Here is a 21,985-nt window from a genome sequence, read left to right as displayed (position 1 = left end):
GGCATACTATCACCTGTGGCTTTTTGTCTGTAACCTTAGGTCTCACATTTGTCAAAAGTGAGCAGAAAACTTCTGTGGCTTCTGGCGTGTACAGCGGACTTTTGTGAATGCTTGTGAATTAAACATCAAGTTTAATACAATTGCTTGCAAGGGTGAAAGGTTGGCCTGATGACCCCTGTGGTGCCGTCGGGTCCCATGTTCTGACCCAGTCTGATACCCTGTATATACTGTATAAATTGAGCCTGAACCTTCTAGCTGAGCTAAGGTATATCTTTATATGTAATATATAAATTCTACTATATATACATAGACTTTGTAGATATTCTCTCTCTCTCCGTACGTATATAGACACTCTATATAGCAGTAGGACCAAGAAGAGCAGTCTAAATACTACGGCAGATGAAGATGTTATCACCCTTTATACAGGGACTTCACTGTAGCTACCTGTGATTCAGGTGGCTCCAGGCTGTTTTATTGCATTTGTAGATTTTCTCACCACTGTTCGTTGTTCAGAGGGGGGCTGATCAAAATTCATAGCCCCAGTGTGTTAAGCCCTTTTGTGTTATGATGAACTTTAATTAGCATAGTATATAGCCTCTGTAAAATCTAATAAACCAGAAGACACACTGCTGCACAATGCCATGAATTCCCAAGGTATCTAGTTTGAAAAACGCTACAGTGTAAGTTTATAATTGCAGCTCAATTCACTTCCTGAGAGGAAAGATAATGCTGTAGAAGAATAGCTGCTGTAAGGTCCCTCTTTATATGCCAGAGATTCATTCTCTAATAAATTTGAGAGTATTTCAGTGGCATTGTCTTAGATGCCACAACACAAAGAGGTTTCTTAAATTACTGGAGGAATAAATTAGCTCTTATAACATGCTTTGAAACTTCAATTGCATTCTGTAGCAACCAGCAAATCCCCAAGTGTATACAATATCCCATTCCAAAAGCCATCGCTTCCTTCGCTTCCTTCCTGCTGCTGAAAAATATCTTAAATAAAAATCCTAAGAGTTCAATGCTGGATATATTGTCCATTTTCATTGCTTTTATAGGATTTTTTTTTGTAATTGGAAAGAATTCCTGTTTTTTAATCAGAAATTTAACCCTTACATCAGTGAAATTTGCTTTCCTAGAGGCTTTGCATATTATCTGAAGCACACTCATGTGCATCTGACAGTGAGCACTCTGCATCTGTGAAGAATCTAATCAGACTCAAACTTTATTTTGCAGTCTCAGATAAATTTGGGAAACCGAAGATTTACAGTTTGTTTCTCATGAAGGTGCAAAAATCAGTTTGAAGGCTATTGTGAACCAGTACGAGATAAAAGATGAGGCACTATTCAGTGTCTGTTTGGATAACAGCAGGGAGACAATTCACAGCTGCAGAGAAAGCCCTTATTTTTACTTTCATAAATATATAATACATCCCTGCTCCAAGCAGCACGTGAGCTAGAATTTTAAAACAGAGGAAATAAAAAAGTAGGTGAGAGAGTCAACACCGTAACAATAAAGTCAAAAGCATATATATGTACCTTTCCTGTGACAGTAACCTTACAAAATGCTGCCTTTAGCCTTGAAGCTAGCAGAGGGAAGTCTTTTAACTGCACATTCGCATCCCTGGGACATGGTTTAGCACTGTGAAGTGATTTAGCTAAAAATAAGCCTTCAGAAAACCCTTTCCTATATGCTCAGTGGTCAGTAGCGGGAGGCCCTACATGCAGCCCTTTCTGCAGCCCATTTCGAAACCAGATACTGCACTTCCCTCACTCCCCGGGTCATGCCTTGTCCCTCCTGCACATGTAGCCCATGTGGATACCGTGCAAGACCTCCGACATATCTTCCGTCACTCTTGAAACGGAGATAATAGTTCTATCAATTCAGGACCGAGAAAAGAAAGCAGACGTCTTTTCTGACAGTTCACGCACAGCTTTATCGGTTTGTCACGACCCTAGATACAGCACTGATGCGTAGCAGATAGACATACAAAGTCAAGATTTATACGGCAGCGCTTCCCCAGGGATGTAGCAGAAGCTGTGCTCCCGGCCAGAGGCTGCACAAACTGCTCAGTGAGGTTTCTTACGTTCAGATTGCTGCTTCAAAGCCAGCTACGAAGCCCCTTTATTTTGTTGCGTTTTGGAACAGTACTAGGCAGGAGAAGCTGATTTATTTTTGAGAAAACTCTGTGAAACCCTTCTGCTGATAATGAGCTAATTCAATTAACTCACTGTGCGCTAGTTTATGGGCATCCCTAGCAAAAGAGGGGTTCTGCCCGTGTTCATGCAGGAAGCGGCTGCACTTTTTACTGCTGAGACTGTGCCTCAAAAAACAGGAAGAAGCAGAATAAAATGTGTCTAGTGTTTGGAAAATTGGAGCGTAATCCTGAGAGCTGCCACATTTACCTTCACTCATTCAGGACCAATGTCAGGAAATGGCAATTGCCTGCACCATTCAGGAATAGGCCAAAGCTGTTGGACTGGCCAGCAGTCCCATGACGTGGCAAAGGCCTTTTAAAGTTTAATTCCTCCTCCTAGAGCTTCCTTGTCTTTTATCACGCAAGCATGGAACATAAATTTGTTTTTCGCTATTGGTGTCCGTCTTCTGTGGTAGCTGTGCTGATGTCTGTGCTTTTGCATCTTGCCTTTAACAGTTTGTGGTTGTCTGGTTCTCCTTCCCTGCAAAATTAAGCAATGTCTGCAAGAAGGTTTGGACAATTAGGAGGCTGCAGGCCACACAGTTTGCAGATATAGAATCCAAAAATGTCCTGCCCCTTTCCCAGACAAGGAAGCATTATATCTTCAGTATTTCCTACAGATTAATATATTTAAGCAGTCAGTTCCAGAAAATATCCAATAAAAGTTCTTCTTGTTTGGTTTAATCTAAGGATTCTAATTTATATTTGGAAAGACATATTTTGTTTTTAAATGCATTATATTTAGCAAGTCAAACAAATTCAAAAGTAAAGTCACACACTAAAAGAATCTTTGAAAATCTATTCTCAGTAAAATATTTTCTGAAACTCAAATCAAAATTTAATCAAAATTGATTAGTTTGGGTTTCAACTTCTTCACTGAAAAACTGGGACATTTAATGTGTAAATGAAGATATTTGTTGATAACACTCATTTTGCTTAATAAAACATCCTTATTGTAAAAAATGTGTTGTGAAAAATTTCCACATCATATTCTCATTTAATATTTTACACTTTTATAGCCCTTTCTATTCGAGACATTTAACAATTTAGAAATTTAATCCATTGCAGGTCTAACATCCTCTTCAAATATTTGTTCCATTTAGTTAAAGTAAGGGATTTTATCCAGCCCTGTCATCCCTTTTCCCTCCCTCTCCATTCTCTTGGGGCTTGTGTATGTGTTGAGGTGTCTGTCACTAGGCACAGAAAACACAATATTCAGCATGCAATGAAGCCCTTTCTGCCTGCAGATATTGGATTGAAAACACAAAAATAGTCTGTGAAAAACTTGCATTGAATACTTTTCAGATTGCAGTGTAGATTGTTTGCAGATCCAGTCTCTGTATCATTCAGAATGAACCTTCTCATATATGAAAGAGGTGGTAATTAAGCCCAGGCATCATCTCCCCAGTATTTTCACGATGCTGTCGTGCAGGATGATTTTGACTCCCGATAACCCAAGATGCAAAATCTACTAGTTAATGAACCAGTTCAAACAAAACTAATTGGCACTCTTGCTGGCATTCATAGCACATGGACACCAAACAGACCTCCTGCATGGAGGCTTGTACCTGCTCGTCAATATAAAACTTTTACTTAACTCTTAGACATAGACAGCCAAATTATACTGAAACTAAGTTCTGTCCTTCTCTTAGAGCATATTCAAGACAAAATTGTGAGCTGCTTTTTCCAGGAAGAGGCCACACAGCATTTTACACAACAGGCAAAGTGAACAGATTTTTTTTTTCTGAGTTTTGTTGGTGGTGATTTTTTCCCCTAGAGAGCACTAAATGGTGGACTTAGGCCCAGCATGCAGGAAGATTTTGTCTAGATTCTCCAAGGCACAATTCATTTTCTCTGAGCCTGATGGGTAGGAAAGCTAACACTACTGCCTGGGATAGATAGGTCTGAACCATGCAAAGCAGCTTCATTGTTCAGGCTCTCAATTTGGCACTTTTTCCTCTGTCACATAAATCTCTTAAAACAACTTAATGGTGTACTTTTGCATAGCAGTCAGGAAGTTGCTCCTCTTTTTTGTCTTTTCTCACTACGAGTGTCTCAAGAATCCAGAGATTTACTGTTATGGACTTTCCTACAAACAGTAGAGTCAAATGTCCTGTTTTCTACACACATGTCCAAACAAAGACATTGCAAAATTTACAGCTAATCTATAGTAGGATGGAGAACAACTCATTCAAAGTTAGGCTGGCTAAGACCAATCTAGTGCTGGCTGGTGGAAGCAGGAAAGTTTTGAAGAACTGGCCAGATACTGAATTAATTTTTATCAAAGTTGACTCTCACAATCCCAGATTCTCAAGGTAATGTAAAGTCTCATGATTATATCCAATTTATAGCTATGCAAAAAAGCAACAATACTGGCAAGCTCCTTTTTGTGCCTTCCATGCACGAAGAGCCACAGCAATGCACTGTGGCCACAGTGACGGACATATTTCTTATCATCTCCACTGTCTGGGTCTCTCCAGCATTGTGCCTCTGTGACTGATTTTTGATATTCTAAAGGAAGGGGGGAAAAAAACAAAGACTAGACAAACAATCTCACTCTCAGAATGCACCTGACCAGTCGTGTATAGGAAAATGAGTAAGAAAGGGCCACCATGTCTATCAAATCGACATCTTTCACTCCACAGCCCATTCTTTGCTGCACAGGCTCTATCATTTCTTCCCCAAAATATATTTAAGCATATTAAAAAATGTGTCTGCACACAGTGGCGCAATCAGAGAAAGAAGCTGGAGAGTGTTTCCCCCCCAAAGCAGGCCTGAACTTCCCGAGCGGGGCACTGGTGTGCGAACTGATGTTGATTTGAAGCGGGAATTGAACCTGAATCTTCCACTCTTTCAGTGAGTGATCCAGCTACTGGGTTCTTATATAAAAAGTGGTAGTAGTGATGATGACATCACCAATTTGAAAGATAGCAGAGCTCATTTTTTGAAGAAATGGATGCAGACACCTGCCTTCTGGGGTGATGATAGACTCTTAAGTACGCTGAAATGCCTAACTGGTGCCGACACTCCAGAAAGAGGCAAGATGTAAATGGCTTTTTCCAGTGTTTCCTAATGAATAACGATAACTGTTCTGAGTAGCTTTACTCTCCCTGCACACTGTACAAAGCCCTATGCTTTTTCTAGGGGCCAGGGCATCAAAACTAAGTGCTGCAGCACCTACCTTGCCAGAGCCAAAGTCTTATGACAGCTAATTCCCTACCTGGTAAATGAAACTAGCAGCACCTGACCACATCCCCAGAAGTGCAGGGAGAAGAAAAATATAAAAAAGGTTTTAAGTGTGTAGACCCCGTGGTCATAAGGGTATATGCAATCACGGGTAGAGCCAGAAAGTCACTCTGCCTCAGTGCTGCCTCCATTAGAGAGTGGGATTCATTTTCATCACATAGGCTTTGCCTTTCCAGGTATTTTGATGCCACGATGACGGCGAGCTCGTTCCGGGCTCCAACCTGACAAGGTGCTGTCATAATGCAAATAAGCGTTTAATATCTCGGCTCTGGTGATAACACGAGTGTTAAAAGGGAGCAGGCTCACCGCGTCACCACGTTCCTCACGCCACGGGCCTAGCTCTTCCTTACTACGCGCTTTATTAAGGCTAATGGGGAAAACGCAAATCCAAAAGCAGGGATAACCTCATGGTTACTGCGGCAAGGCTGAGCGGTCCGTGCCCAAACACCGCCGAGACCACCGTTTTTACGGTTTCACGAGTCTCCCAGGCGGAGAAGACACGCCACCGCTGCCGCCGCCACTGGAGAGGGAGCTGCCGCTCGCTTTGTGACAAGCGGCGCGTCACCTTGCGATACCTGGAAGTAATTCCGCAAAACAGCAGCCCGTGGGGGCTTAAGGCTCTGATTTCTTTCCGTATGTGGTTTTTATTTGTTGGCTTGGTTTGGATTCCAGGCCTCAAATGGCGCAGAGGGCCCAGGCTGCAGGAAAGGGGCGCACAGAGCCGCGGAGGGGGCAGAGCCGGGGCCAACGGGCTCCTCGGCACCTGCCCCGGGGGCCGCCGCGACGGCGGGGAGCCGCGGTGGGACGCGCGGCCCCCGCGCAGGGGGAGGCGGCGGCGGAGGAGGAGCCGCGGCCGCTGCCCCCTCCCCCCCCCCGGCGGCGGCGGCGGCGCGGCAGCAGGTGGGAGCGGAGCGGGGCGGGCGCGGGGTCGCGCGCGGATCTGCTTCCCGGGTTTCCTTTCGCTTCGGCGGGCGGAGCGGCGCCGGGCGGCGCCGGGGCCGGGCAGGGCCGGGCAGGGCCGGGCCGGGGCCGCCCCGCGCTCCCGCCGCGCCCCGCGCACCTGCCCCACTCGCCGCTGTCTCGCGGCTCGGCGGCCGCCGGCGAAGATGGCGCCGCTCGGCGGCCGCCTGCTGCGGGCGGCGGGCGCGGGCCGGAGGCTGCTGCCGCTGCTGGGCGCCGCGCGCGGCTGCCAGGGCGGCGCGGCGCCGCTCGGCCGGGCGCTGGCCGTCAAGAAGCGCGGCTACGACATCACCCGGAACCCGCACCTCAACAAGGTGGGTGCCGCCGCCCCGCGCCCCGCGCCGCCGCCTTCGCGCCTCGCCGCGGCCCCGGAGCCCCCGGTGGCGGGCGGGCGGGCGGCCTGGCCGGCGGCCTTGCGGCCTCGCCGCCGCCGAGGCGCGACGGAGCTGCCCGGCGGCCTTGCGGGAGCGGGAGCGGGCAGCGAGGCGCGCGGGGGTGGCGCCGGCGCTGGGCTTCGGGGCCCCTCGCTGGCCGTGGCGGCGCCCGGGCTCGGCGGCTGTGTGCCTGCAGACCACGGTTAGCAAACGGGCAGGAGCGCGCGCGAGCTCTCCTAAAAAGCCGGTGCCGAAACCTAGCGCGTTTCGATGCGCTTTGTATTTCTTGTTCAGCGGCGGAATCGATCGTTTACCTCTTCGTATCAGAGCAAGGATGTTTGATTGTTCTTGTTCTTGAGCGTCCTTTTTGCGGATCCATAGCACTCTGCTTTCCACACCCTAAACCCTACGTTTTATAGGGATGAAAAAGCCTTAATTCTCAGTAGTGCTGAAACTTCAACACTGAAAAAAAAAAATGGGAAGGAGAAAGAGGTTTTCAACAAAGTCTGCAAAGAGGTGTAAAATGAGGTCCCATAATTTAGCCCACCCGTAGTTTAGCACTACATCTCCATGCCTTTCCAAAGGTTGGATGAAAAAACAAAATCTAGATGCAAATTTTAGGATGATATAAATGTGTCGGGTTCACAATTGTTGGGTTCCAATTTGTTGCATTTATATAGCTAGAAATAATAGCAAATATTTTAGGTATAGTAAAAATATGCAAATATTAAACATGGTATTGATAGCTGATGGGGCTGTAACTACTTGTCACGCTCTCGTTATGTGGTTATCCGGTGTATCAGACTGTCTCTGCTCCTGGACTGTAGACTCTTGGGGTGACCACTTTTACCTGTGTAGTCCACGATATACCGGCTTTCCATCTCCTGGTGCCACTTTAACTTCCATAGAGATACGCCCCTAAGAATGAAGGAATATGATGGCACAGGCTATTACTAAATATGCAGGAACTTTGTAGGCAATCTATTTTGAATTATTGTACGGTGAATGTCTTTAAGACCAAAGAGATGAGAGATTGCCGACTGTCTCCTGATGCTGATGAATTACTATTGGTTATGTGGTTTGGATATTCTTTGGCATCCTGCTTGTTCTCTTGAGTGTTCAGTAATAGTTATAAAAAAGGTAGCTAATGTTTCTAGTAACCTTACATATATCAGCTATAACTAAAAAATTAATACCTCCCAGCTGGTCTCCAGCCTGGATGTTTGCTGTTTATGTTATGTTCCTCTGTCAGTACAGGCCTTACAGGTGTCAATATAGTCATCTTCAGAACATCCAAACGAGGAAAGAAATGGCTGGTTTCTGTGGTAAGAGATAAAAACTGCCCATTTATGCAGCTAGATAATTAGTAATTAGTTATTAGTAAACTGTTCTGGCTTTCTTTCCAAGCTTTTTTAAAAAGACTTCTATTTGGCTGTTGCTCTTAATAGATCATTATGGTATCCTCCCTTTGGTCATTGTTTGCTCTGTGAAATTGGCTGGATTTTCTGATGTAATAGGATTGAATTCCTAAATACTGATCAAGGGTACCAACACTATACTGAGAATAGATTGTAAATGAGTTTTCTCCGGTTCTTAAATTGTTTGACCAATCTATGCATTGTGTATAAGAGCTTGCTTGACTGTGACATTTTGGGGAAAATTTTGAGGAAAAGACTGTCTTACAGTGAAACCATTCTGTAGAGATTTGGGTGCAAGCTGGATTCCAAGAGGATTTATTAGAAGCTTGGACCGTATGTATGTAAGTGACCTGCTGAAAGGGCAGCAGCACTGCTGGACTTGCTGAAGGTCAAATCTGTCCTTCTGTGGGATCTCAGGCTTGGAAAAGGTTGTTTCAACACTCAGATGCTGCGAAGGAAGATGAGATACAGCTTACCCACCAACTTTGCTCCCTGAGTTGCCACCGGCATTGGTACGGTCAGGGCCATGTTATGTCTTCTCTCTGACACCATTTCTGTCTGTTCTTAAGATCCGTGCAATTCTGTTGATCTCAGATATGTTCTGTTCATGACTCCCCTGTTTTTCCAGGGACTCTGTCACATCCCTGTGCTCTCTCAGTGTTTTAACAGAAACACGGAGCTGAGGTTTAAGCTCATCAGCTGGATGATTCCAAGTTTGACCACACACCTGTGGGAACTCAGAAATATCCTGTCCAAAATCAACTATAATTTTGTTCTCTTGACATCAAACTGCCTCTAATTCTGCATTGTTCAATTGGAAGCTTGGAGGCACTTCGTGCCTTTTGCTGGAAGGCCTAGTTTTGAGACAAAGCATGTCTGTTTGGAGATCTGCCATCACAAACAGATGTAGATCTGGAGGTCACCATTTGTTTTTAGAGTGGCAGGATATTGCCAGTATTGGGAGGGCTGATGGGTATAACAAATAATATGCTGAATTTTTCTGTAAGCTGCAGTGCAGAGTTAAGAATTGGGACCTTCTGAATATGTCTGGATAACACCTGGTACTTTTTTGGTATGCAGGCATGCAGTCCTTCTCTTTTCATGGAGCGTGTCACAAATGATTATCAAAAAAAACCCTGCAAAATTGCCAGTCGTGATCCATAAGAAAGAAACTAATTTGCCACTGCAGCTGAAAAAGAATGTTATAGTTTTGTACATGGCTGTACTCAGCAACTGTGAAAGAGGCCTAAAATTAGCTGGATTAGTAAAATGATTGTATTTAAGCAAAATTAGCGATGAACACAGGAACAGAGCGTCTGAAGTGGCAGTTGGTGAGGTCAAATCAAGGTAGGATTCTGCCTTCGCATTATGAAATCTCTTACCTAAACCCATGTGATTGTATTCTTATAACTAGAGTTGCCTGTTGGCTGGCAGCTGTCTCTAGGCCCATTTAGCCACTGGGATAGGCGCAGGGCTTTAAGAGGAACTGTAGGCTGTGCGGCTCCCAAGCGTTTGTTACCTTGCCATCTGTTCAGATTTTGCAGTGTAAGATGGGCAGAGTTTGGAGGCTGCGCTCTTACTTTTCAAGAGTCTCTAGCTATTTGAACAAGTTTTAGGAGACTGGACAAGTTCATTTAAAAAAAAAAAAAAATCTGTGAAATCCACTAAGGATAACTACATACATGAAACCAAACCTGACACAGGAAAGGGGACCCACTGGAGGTAATTGGAGTATGAGAGCATATCATGGAAGAGTATCATATTTATTTGCCCCAGCTCTTGCCAAATTATGCTCTAATTTTTCTCCATTCTAGGATGGATACGTGAGTGGGCTGGAGCATCATTCAGCGTGATGAGCCTTTGATTATGTCCAGGGCAGAGAGGCTGTTTTCACTTTTTTTTTTTCCTTGCTCTTTAGTTCCACAGTTAATTTCTTCTAGCTTTGTCACCATTGACTTCAATAGGAGTAACCCCAACAAGATGAGTTTGCCCCGGTATTTTGTCAGCTCTGTTACTGTTCTGGAAATGGGGTTGCTGAGTCGGTATTCATTTTGGCCCTCATCTTGGGGTGTGGGGTTTTGTTTTGTTTGTTTGTTGTTCTTGTCAAGTGTATGTAGTGAGAAACTCTTAAGTCCAAAGTGTCTTTCACCAATGACATTTCATAATGTTTTGATACTAAAGAAAACTTGTTATTATGGCCTGGTCAACAAACTAAGCGCAAACAAAGCCTGTCTTGAAGGGCTTCCACAAACAGTTGTGTGGTATGCATTGATATCCCAGGATCTTACTGGGCCATCAGTGCTTCTAGTATTAGCAGCAGCCTGCACAAGTCCCCAGCTCTGTATCGAGACCCTGCTCCAAGAGGTCATCTGCCTTGCTGTCCTGCTGCATAGTCTCTTGCCGACACTGTCATTCTCCCCTTTGGGATACCATTAATGCTCTTGTGAGTAGAGTTATTATGGAAAACTTCGAATGCAGAAATCTTTGTTGCTGCCAGGTGAGAGGTGCTAACTGTTCTGGATGCATATCCTGGATGCATATCCTGCCACTGTCCGTGTTGTGCTAACCCTGTAATCAAATTGGTGCTTGTTTTCCTTTAGTTCTTGCATTGAGCATTGGTTGGGCAGCTTTTACAAGTGCTGGTTTTATGCTCACAGCCACTCTTAAGATATTAATAAAAATAAATTGTGACTTGGGCCAAAATATTTGTTTCTGTTTTCTGAGCAAGTTATGCTATAAAAATACCTTTAAAATTGCCTTTAATTTATGGAAACTCATGAATTTGGCAGCTGCCTATGTTGCTTTCTTTGTATCATATCCTTTCTTTAAGGGAGGCCTTAATGCCTCCAGCCAGGCTTGTTTTGGTGTACGAGTAGAGCCAAGACTTAATGGAGCCCTTGTCTCATAGTGTGGACCAATCTTTTTTGGCATTTAAATAGCACTGTGTTTAAATAACACACGCTGTTTGATAAATATTATGAAAGTTGTTGCAGTTAAAATGGATCTAGGGCTGAATGTTACAGCTTGTTCAGCATTCCCATTTATTGCATCCAGTGAAATGAGCGGCAAACAACCAGTTGATTACACTGGGAATGCCGAGGACCTAAGGTGTTGGAGGGAAGACTGAGCATATTGTATGTGGAGCTGGTCCTGTAGACATTCTTCTCTCCACTGACCTCAGCAGGGTTCAAGCGTTGTCCCACATAAATAATGTGACATGTAATGTCATTGACTTTAGAAATTGTTTACTGCAATGCCTAGAGATGAATCATTGGTATTTGCTAGTGCTCACCAGAATTAGTGATGATCTAACTGAAGCTGCTGAAAGATGGTGCTAATTCACAATACAAAGTGAAGAACAAAATTCTGTGGCTCAGTTTTGATTTCAGATGCATTTGCCATGCACTGTGTTCCCTACTAGAGATTGGTCCCAGTGGCTTTGTAGTGCTTCGCGGCAGAGTTTGACCCCTCAATTTTTGCTTTTTTTGTGCTGTAGGTCTGGCACTCGTGGGGCAAAACCGGACTCTAGGGCAAATTCAATTTGACTTGATTTTGGATAAAAGGGAATGTAAGCCGAATTTCTCTGCATCTTCTGTGGCTGCCAGGTGTAGAGTGACACTCTATTTGCTGTTGCTGACATTAATTCAGAGCTGAGAAAGGAAAAGTGGGTCTTGAAAGAAACAAAACTAGCAGTTTTTCGGGCAGAAGAGATGGAAAACCTGGTCAGTCATTCTCCTGATCTGTTTTGAAGTCTGATGGTATAAGAAACTGAGTGCTGGGGATCCTGAGGACTGGGCCCCAGTGTACACGATCCGTGTTTGTAGAGAGAAGGGCCACCCAGCTGGTAAGATCTTGTGACCTGTATTCCTGAAGACCCATACACTAACACCAATTCTGTATTAGAGTTTTACTTTAGTAGGAGCAATTTTTTTTTAATTCCTCTATTACAAGATATTAAAGTTTTGTATAGAAAAATTGCTGCTTTGCTCCAAGAGTTGTTTTTTTTTTTTTTTCAGTTGTACTGGGATTGTTGAGTGTCAATAATAGGTTTTGTTAGGCTTGCAGTGGATTTAGATATGCAAGATCATTTTATAAATTTTCAGGATGACTTCAGCTGTCTAGTCTGACTATTACTCTAGTATCTCTCATCACCATATACCCAGTTTCTGTTCTGCTTTTTTCATCTGCTGATACAGTCAAATGAAGTACGCTTTTTTTTTTTAAATCAGCATAGTTTGCATATGTCATGGAACAGAACATTATAAACTGTACTGTATTTTTGAAATTTAGAGAGCAATAAAGGGAATTCAACACAATAAAAGGGAATTTTTGAGTAGTAATCTTCTTCCCTTCTTCATACCCTATTTTTCCCCTCACATCTCCCCCTCCTGCAGATAGTTCTCATGGCATCTGCAAAACACTAAAGATAATTAATTTTTTTCCTTTAATAAGAAAGCATAGCAGCAAATAAGTCATCTTTCTATTCACTGCAGCTCTGATGTGTTCTGCTGTTGGGTATGCATCAGCCTGATCCTGCAGTTATGGTTAAGGTGGACATAGATGTGCGCTTTGCTCAGAAAGAAAGAATCGGGCTCCTTGGATTTGTTTGTCTTGGAGATCCAGTCTGCTCCGACTGTAAGCAATGGCTAGCTCCTATGAGTTGCGGGAGAACCAGGATTTAGTCCATGAACTGTTAACAAACCATTGCACTCTGTTCAAGACTTTGGTGGTAAAGGGGAAAATTCTGACTAAATGTTCATAACCCTGAGGATCCTCCAGAGCTTTGGGACAGGTTTTATCTTTTTCAGGCTTCCTGTAAGTGATGCTGATCTGCCTTCCTGAACCCTGGTGCTTTAGGACTTGCCTGATTGATGGAAGATACTGTTCAAACCTCTGCTGTTGGCACCTCTCTGGTGGTTTTAGCGTTTTGCTCATTCTTCGGTTGCGAGGGTACCACCAGCAGTGTGTGCTGGAGCGCAGACAGCACACAGGTGTTTCCAGCACCAAGCCCTGTGCAGATTTAGTGCCCAGAGCTTGCTGTTGGAGCTGACAAGGCTTGTGCCTAGCTGAGTGCTGGGTCCTGCCCTGCCCAGGAGAGGCCTTGCCGATGTCTGGATGAAGAGACGTGCAGGAGCACAGGTTCTCCTGCTTTTGGTCAGTGTCATGGGAGGAGTGAGCTAAAAGACAGGTGGGTACTTTAACTATCCTGGGGTCTCTGGATCCCGGAATATGCTAATACAGGCAAAAGCTGGGAGATAAGTCGGGCTGAAAAACTGAAGTTTTTGTTTTGTCTTTTGTTTTCCCTCCAGCTGCTACTTATTTTCCTGCCTTCTTCTCATGACACATTATCAGACCTGTTATCAAATCTTGAACGTCCTATTGTATCTTTCGCTATTGTATCTTTCATGATAATTCTGTCCCAATTGTTTTGGGACAGACTTAACTTTGGAGCTGCTGTGAATAGGTCAGGCAGGCTTTGAGGCTTGGGGGAGAATAAACACTGTCCTGTAATGTTCTCTCCCTCTCCCTCTCTCTCAATAGAGGACTTAGTTAGCACAACAGCAGCCTGGACTACTTTCAGCTTATAATGTGCTCCAGTAGAGAAGATGAGCATGTTTTTCATTTTTAATGTCGTCTTTGGGGCCCGGGGTGACACTTTCTATCTCTCTCTGTCTCCCCAAACAACATGACATTTTGATAGATGGCTTATGCATTGTCAGCCTAATACAATATCTTCCTTTTAAAACTGTTTTAAATGGCAAAACTTTTTATAGTTCTGCAGCTGCCAAACACAAAACTCAGACATAAACTAAGCAGACTATGGTTCTGACAAAGAAAATAAGCCAACACAAAAGTCTTGTGCGTATCAAAATTTTCTGCTTCACTTCACTTTCCAGCTTTCTGTTTTACTTGCGTATATTTTTTTTTCAACATGTGCTATGGAACCAAAACAGATTTTCAATAAATTTCTGTATTGTATATAAAAGATCAGCTTCACATCTCAGCAATTTTTTTCTGTGTCTAGCTTATGAATTGACAAGTCTGTTTTGTAACGTGTCCATATGGATTAACTCTGCTCAGCCTCATAAAACATATACTTAAGGCTTTACTGTGTTTCTCAACACAGGGAGGAATGAGTTATTTCAAATGCAGCAGTCTTATGTTCTCCTAGACAAGACATCTTGGACTTTAACTCTTTGGCTTGGCTAAAGGATTCCCTGAGTGATTAAATTCATTATGGAAACTATTAAGGTCCGTTTAATCTTCAGTTTAGGGTTTGATGTTGAACCCACAGGTAATTTTAGTTGTGATCTGTTGCAGATGAGAGAATGTGTTGTATGTGCTAAATTCTGTCATTTTTGGAAGTATCAGGCTTATTATAGTTCATGTTGTCAGGGCAGTTTAAGCATATAAGCAAGGCAGGGACTGGAGGGAGAGAGAATCTATTTTATTAGTCCAACTGATTTAGATGGGAGAAAAAAAAGGCAAAACTAGAGGAATTTTTATGTTCACAGCCCTTCTAGCAACTCAAAGTGTTTTTCTTATCCCCAACTAGATCAGTTGGTCCAATGGGGAAAAAAAAAAAAAGCTCTCCTTGTAAGCTGTTACCTACCTCACAGGTAATTAGAAGTCTTCATGCAGTCATTTGTATCTATAGCTAATTGCTGGTACAAAACTACTCCTTCTATAAATCAAATCCCCTGATCGCAGTTATTGAAAGGATAAGACCCTTCTCTCTCCTCATATTATGTGAAGGTTTCTAAATGGAGCCATAAAATGAGCCAAAAACAACAACAAAAAAATCTCTAAGTGCTAAATCTGAATACTGTGGAAAAACTAAATAAATATAATGTAAAAATGAACCATATCTCCCATTAATTTGGATTTTTTTTTAAACAGACCCTGTAAAAATACCCAGCTGAGAGAGCAAACTATTTTTGCTAGTGCAATGTACACAGGATTGGACTTCCAGCAGACCCTCCTGTAGGGAAGATGTGAGTTGTGAAATGGTTGTAGAAGCATGAAAGACATTCACAGTTGTACCAGAATATCTTAGGAGAAAAAACACTGGATGAGGGGTGAATGTGCAAGAAGAATTGAAAGTGTTTGAAGTGATAAGGATGTTTGGAAGAATAACTGAAGATTCTTCTCTCTCCCCCCCAGTGACTAGCAGATGGCTTGACTTGATAGGTGAAAGCGATGGAAACCAACTATAAATCAAACCACGTGCTCAAGGTTGGTGCATCTGCAGAAAATTTTCCAAGCGTAAATTCATGCTGATCCAAATGCAGAATGGCTTGCGTTCTGCAGCATCTGCTACTTTCTACTCGCTAGAGAATTTGCTCACATTGGCATCTTAAAAGCCTGTCAAGTAAATAATGTTCAAAAACAAACTCAGTTGCTCAAAGGTTATAGAAGAATTTTTTTCCCCTAGCATTTAGAGGACTTTCAGTGTACGTACCAGGGGGACTTGTTTCTCATTGCACACATGCAACAGATTCCCCTTAGGTTTGGTAAATTGCCTGGGATGTGATGTGCTATGATCCATTTACAGCAGCAGTGTTTGTTAGAAGGAGACGTGTGTGACATGCCTTTCACCTCATGTGCTGATGCCAGCAGCTTTTACTGGCTGATGTCTGGGGAAAAAAGTCACTTGCTACAGCACAGAGGTCTCCATGAGCATTATTTTTTGGTTTCTAAAAGGCAGCACAGGCTTAAGCCACTGGGAGGCTTTCCGCTGATTGCAATAGACTTTGAATCTGGCCTTGTCTGAATTTAGGAGCAACCGACTGCGCCGTTCAAGATACGAGATTATTTGATCACAGAAGGCTAAGGTTAAAGGTACTATAGTGTGAAATTTCACCATCCTGCTCTGTCCATTAAAATGGAAATGTGAAAATTTGTGCTCACTGATTTTTTTAAGCCAAAGTCTCAAAGCAAAAATGGAGTTTGTCATTATCATCAGTTTTTACTGATACTGAATCACATGAAGGCTCCAGCCATTTCTGTAGCTGAATGCCCCAAAAATCAAAAAAAATGTGTGATACTCTATCTTAACCTCATCTATCCAAGCTCATTCATCTTCCTTATGAACTTCAGGGCAACCAACTTTAAGTGATGCCTTTTTCAATGCTGAAACAGCCCTCTGGCATGCAAGCAAGAAGAGACGGACTTCTTCACAAGAGTCGCTGGAGGTAAAACTAGGGCACTGTGATACCACAGAGAGCTTTAGGCTGCCATGGAAAGTTCTTGTAGTAGCTTAGTAAACCTTACAAAAGTGCCTTTGAATTATGACCTTCCAAATGTCCATCGGTCAAGGGTAACTAGGACTGTGAAACCAGAATGAATGCATGACTGACGCTTGCTGAAACTCGGCTGCTCTCCCTAAAGGCAAGTTGTTGTTGTGGATTTAACATGTTATCTCATAACTTCAACTATAGTTAATTAAATCATTTCTCAGATAAATAGAAAAGAAGTGATGCAAAAGTGCTGGAAAGCAACAATAGTTCTCTGGCTGCTGCTTTAAAATACATTTGGTGTTAGCCACTTATTAAAAGTTAATTGCATTTTAAAGATAAGCTTTAATGGGTTTGGCAGTGATAATGCAACCGTAACCAGATCTTGTTGTTTTGCACAAGTGCCTTTCACATTTCTGTGCAAGGTCAAATGTTCTATTGACTGGCAGCTGGACAGCTTTGCTTGTAGGAATGTAACTGATATTTGGTAGAGTTGCAAAATGACTTTCCCACTGAAGCCAAAAGTAAAAGTATATGGGAGTCCAGCAGTTTGACTTCCTGCAAAGTTGAAAACCCTTGTAGCATTTACTAGGATTTCCTGGAGGGGAGAAGGGATATTAATCTTGTTTGACTCACAGAATCATAATATTTGCATTACAATTTGTAACATATAGCAAGAAGCTTTCAATTAGTATTTTCTGAGGAGCAGTGAGTTCAGTAAAGTGGGTGCTTTTAATTTTTTATTTTTGTCAGGGGATTAATAAAGCAGTCACAGGATTTGAAATGTTGTACAGTGTTGAAGTAGGGAAACAGAGGGTGGTGAATGTTGCTACAGCTCTGCTAGAAGCAACAAACAGCTGAAACCTTTTCTCATGACTTTCTCAATGTCTTTGTTTGGCATCATCATAATTTAATCCATGAGCTGTAGTGCTGGATCAAATGAGCTTGTGGGAGGCGTATCTCAGTCTCGTTGATTAAACAGTCACTTGGTCAGTTCACTGCTGGTTTTAATTTCCCTTAATGTTACAAAACTGTTCTCAAAGTCTGAGAAGATTGTAGTGAACCCTGATTTGGGACCCGCAACAAGCCTCATTGAAGTCCTGGGAGTCTCTCCACTGAATCACCTTCTTAGTAATTGTGGGAAGTAATTTATACCTCTTAAAGAGAGGCTTAAAACTTTATCTTGGGTCAGGATAACTTTTTCATATTCAGGCAGAAGAACATAGCTGGGAGAGGTGAGTTAGTTGGTTTGAGGAACGTTCTGTACATGAGAGTTTCCAAACTGCGGTGTGCGTGTACGCGTGTGCCCGCTGTGGTGGGGTCATCTGGACAAATGTTGTGTCGTGCTTTGGAGATATTCCTCATCTCTGATTTCACAAAGATGACTCACCCTTCTATTCCGCAACTATAAGGAGATCCCAGGGTGACCAGTTCACACAGAGACATCGACACCGTAAACGTCTGAATTAGCTCGGATGAGGGGAGGACGGGGAGGGAGGCTTTGGTTAGCGTTGTTAGACTGAATTCCATTGCTTCACCCCATGTCTTATTCTGAAGTTTGATCAATTTATTTCAGGGATTGAAGAATCTTCCCTGCCCTGCATGTTGTGTAAAGAAAGAGAGAGACTTTAAGTGTTGCTATTCTTCTGCAGAACATGAGTGTACAGAAAACCCTGGCAGCTTATGGCTCTGCGCAGGAGATCCTGCATCTAGTTCAGGTACTGAGCCTTTCCAGCTGTTCCATATCTCCTGAAGTTTGGTCCAGCAGATAGTGAATATTTAATCTAAGCTGGTTTTAGGCCTGAGCTAACTATTGTCCAAAGGTACGACAAAAATCCCTCTCACTGGCATTCTCTAAAATCTGAAATGCCTGTTACAGTTCCCCTTTCTGTTTAGTGTAAATATGGTTGTTTTTTAATAGACAAATTATAACTGTTAAAACTGGTTTTAAAGTCCTTGTTTACATATATATATTTGAAGTATTTAACACACATGGGTCCTGCATGTTTTGCTCTATCTAATATGTATTAAAGTCTCTGAATTTTTCAGCATTCTGGCAGATTGGGAATTCGGTATCAGTTTCAGGTAAATGAAAATTCTTTATGGTTTGGTGTCAAATGATGCTGTTGGTTGCCCCTGTTGAATTGAACTGATTTCATGTTGTCCCAATGGACTTTTCCCTAGCAAACGTTTGATAACTCATTACTGTATCACAGTGGTTAGGTAATAGAGGGAAGTGGGATAGAGGATCAGGGAACTAACCTGGGTCCTTTTGGGTTTTGAATGCAGCAAGTGTGTTTTCTGAAAGTAGGATTTACAAATCTGAAACTGTTTCAGACTTCAGTTTAACTATTAGTATGGGATATGTAGAACAAATCGTACCTTCTAGAACTTTTGTCTTCCTGAATTTGCAAACATTTCAAAACCAGTGTTGCTAACAAATCCCCAAAAATATGATCAGAGTGCAAAATGAGAGGAAACGTAGAAATAATTTCTTAAAAAAGCTTGGCTTCTAAAACAAGGCAGGGGGTGACAGAACAAATTCTGCTAGCTTGAAATGTAGGATGTCAAGATATGTATCTGCCTGTGTATGAATTTCACCTCTTCATGATGGATACTCAGGCACCTTTGAGAGTCTCGGTTACATACATCCAGCCGCTCTCATGGTCCCCAGTCTCTGACTACTGATCAGCTACAGTCTGACTTTTATTAGAACAAACTGCTTCACAAACTCTTCTTTTCTCATTTCGTTTTTCTGCCCATGCTCCCTCTTGCATCTGAAGCTGTTAAGCTCAGGCTCCGTCTCTCACCAGCAGTAGTTATTCTGTACAGTAACTTACTTATTTTACTACAGTGGCAGTGAGAGTTTGTGCCTGAGAATATTGCTTAAATCTCTTTTCTTTCATTCGTGCAGGTTCCATATGGAGAGCTTTATCACACTGAGAGGAAAAGACAGGACTCTAGTTCCTCAAGGCAAGACAGCCCTGGAAAGGCTGATCAAAGTGAAGAGTGATCTGTTGAAAAGCTATTAATGCTGCTTTTTTTGTATAGCCTTTTCCTGAGGCAAGTGGGCTTCTTAGGTCAAAACTTATTTTCAAAATCCCACCAACTTAGTGATGCCACCTTGATGCACACAATTTTAGCAGTTAACAGTGTACCTGGCTTCACATTCAGAGGGGATTAAAAATGCTGCCTATTTGCATAGCATTAATTTCTGAGAGTGCCACATGTGCATCCTGGTAATAGATGCTGTGCAAGCAGAAAAGAGAGACACCGGACCCTTTTATAGGATACTTTTAACTTTACTGATTAAACCAGGAAACAAAGCGTATGCATAATTTAAGGTTTAAAAGTAGCAACTGGAAAGCTGTTACCTCTGAGAGAAGATAAATACTCCAATAAAGTATTCTGTAAGCCAAAAGCTTACATTCTCCTATCAAGAGTTTATATTTATTTCCAGGGTTCCTGTGTTTGTAGCCAGGATTTTCCTGAGAAGGAATACAAAGCCCCTCCATGGTGGGACTGATGTGCCGAGGATATGCTGGGTTTACTGTGCCTTTGCATATTTACACTTAATGCTGTTTCTGGACAGTACATTTCCGTAGGTCTGACATCTTCTGATCCTGAGACTAATTTGTGTCAGAGAACTATGACGTTGATTCACACTTACACTGTGGCAATATGTCTGGGTGTTCTGGACATCCAGCCTCTGCTTTGCACGTAGTGGGTACATATCCAAAAGACGATCAGCTTTTCTGTATGCATTGGATTTACTGCGCACTTGCAGATTAACTTTATCACATGAGATTGTAGCTCTGACCAGGCTTCTGGACTTTTGGAAATCTGGGGGAATAGCCAAAGTCCTCAGATTTTTCCTGAATAAAATAGGCAGATGGAAATAGAGAGCATACCTTGAGACACCAGTATGTGAGAGGTTAGATCTCAAAGTTCATTCTTTAGAGAGGAAACTTATAGACATATTTGGTAATCTACCTGACAAATACTAGGTGAAAGGGAAACGATATTGGACGTTTTAAAGATATTCATTTATTGCTTCACAAATTAAAACTAACACCTTCATTATTTAGAATGCACCGCCTATATATAATTTTCTGCAGTTTGAACTGAAGTAGAGACACAGAATGCTTGTACACTCCAGTGAGACTGTGGTTAGAATCATCATCCCTGGCTGTAGTTGCCAGATTGTGACAAAATATAGGAACTATTGAGTTTGGGTGTGAAAACTAGGGGGAAAAAATGAAAGCAATGAGAATGGGAGAAATGCTTGTGGTTTATTATTTCTAATTCCTAATTCTTAGAGTCATTCAGCGCATAACATGACTTTCAAGGCATGTATCATTGAGCTTCTGTTTCTCTCTAATGTGATTCATTCAGGCATTAAATTTTATTCTTCTGAAGTCCTAGCAGATCAGCTGCATTAAATATGCTGCTTTTTAGGTCTGTTGTGTTTCTTATCAAATAGTTATGAAGCGCAGTTTCTGAATTAGTCTGGTATGCATATGATAAAGTGATCGAGCAGCCATGAGCATCATGTTGGCATAATACCTTGTATTTCACATTTTAGTTTTGGAGCACCCTTCTAAGACAAGGATACGCAGTTATTCTCAAGTGGGGAACTCAGTTTAGCTTGCCCAAGGCAGTGAAGGAAGTTTGTGGCAGACCAAATAAATGAATACACATTTCTCAGAATTGATTCCTTAATCACTCAGCCAGCGTTCCTGTTTGCTCAGTTGTCTTAGCATAACATCTTTTATCTCTACCAATAATGATCTTGACCACAGCCTGTTAGAAAAACATACAGTACATTAGCTACTGTTTTCCATACCTGCCTTCAAATATGCATCATTCTATAAAGTGAAAAGCATTTTATGAAATACTGCCCCGAAGTTTTGTGCAAAGGAAGCAAGCACTGAGAAACAGCTGTTCTAGGAAGATTTTTTTATTCTGATTACTACAACTTGCTTCTTTTTTTTTCCCATTAATATATTTAGTTAACCACTTAAAATTTCTGTCTTTATTCTGTCACGGTGCCAAGTTTCCTGTCACACTGCATATAGATTACAGATGCCACTGTGTACAGATTACAGATTCTGTAAACTTCAAGTAATTATCTTGTCTACATTATTAAAGGACTAATTCAAAGAGAGAAGCAAAGTTACCTTTAAAACTCATGGGACAGAGATCTAGGTGTGATTTGTGGTCTCCCCATTGCTGCTATTTAAGTATCTGATGAGGCAGGTGCTACAACCAGTGATTTCTTAGAAATCAAGAGATTATTGGCCAGATTTTCCTCTCATTTTATTTAGTGACACCTTCCAGCAAACATCTAGGACTAGATCCAGAGCAGATTTATTTTGTTGGGAAACAAATGACTAATTACGGCCCTTTGCAGTGAAGTTTTCAAGGCTATGGCCTTATTGGCTTCATATCATTTGAACAAGTGCTTTCTTGAATTGGGCCATAGGTCTTTGATTTAGTATCCCGCTGCTATAAGACTATGTATTTGAGTGTCTTCTGGCCAAAGCCTAACGGAGG

The 21,985-nt window shown here is 42.3% G+C and overlaps 1 protein-coding gene and 1 long non-coding RNA gene across 3 annotated transcripts in view; both read left to right on the top strand.

Annotated features, from left to right (window-relative positions):
* Positions 1 to 6,328: 6,328 nt before the first annotated feature.
* Positions 6,329 to 21,985, top strand: part of ME3 (malic enzyme 3) — a 137,809-nt gene continuing 122,152 nt past the window's right edge. The window contains exon 1 of one of the 2 annotated variants that reach the window (XM_067317634.1): positions 6,329 to 6,340. The gene's annotated coding sequence lies outside the window, so the exon portion shown is untranslated. Of the gene's footprint in view, positions 6,341 to 6,638; positions 6,715 to 21,985 lie in introns of those variants that run through there. The other variant, XM_067317606.1, reaches the window with a different exon arrangement.
* LOC106490819 (uncharacterized) lies at positions 15,356 to 20,164 on the top strand. The gene is made up of 4 exons (XR_001293688.1): positions 15,356 to 15,428; positions 16,293 to 16,387; positions 18,006 to 18,147; positions 19,344 to 20,164. It is a non-coding gene; the product is annotated as an uncharacterized lncRNA (long non-coding RNA).

Source organism: Apteryx mantelli, chromosome 1 (genome assembly GCF_036417845.1).
Source record: "Apteryx mantelli isolate bAptMan1 chromosome 1, bAptMan1.hap1, whole genome shotgun sequence".
Classification (NCBI taxonomy): Eukaryota; Metazoa; Chordata; class Aves; order Apterygiformes; family Apterygidae; genus Apteryx; species Apteryx mantelli.
This window is presented reverse-complemented; position numbering and strand designations above follow the sequence as displayed.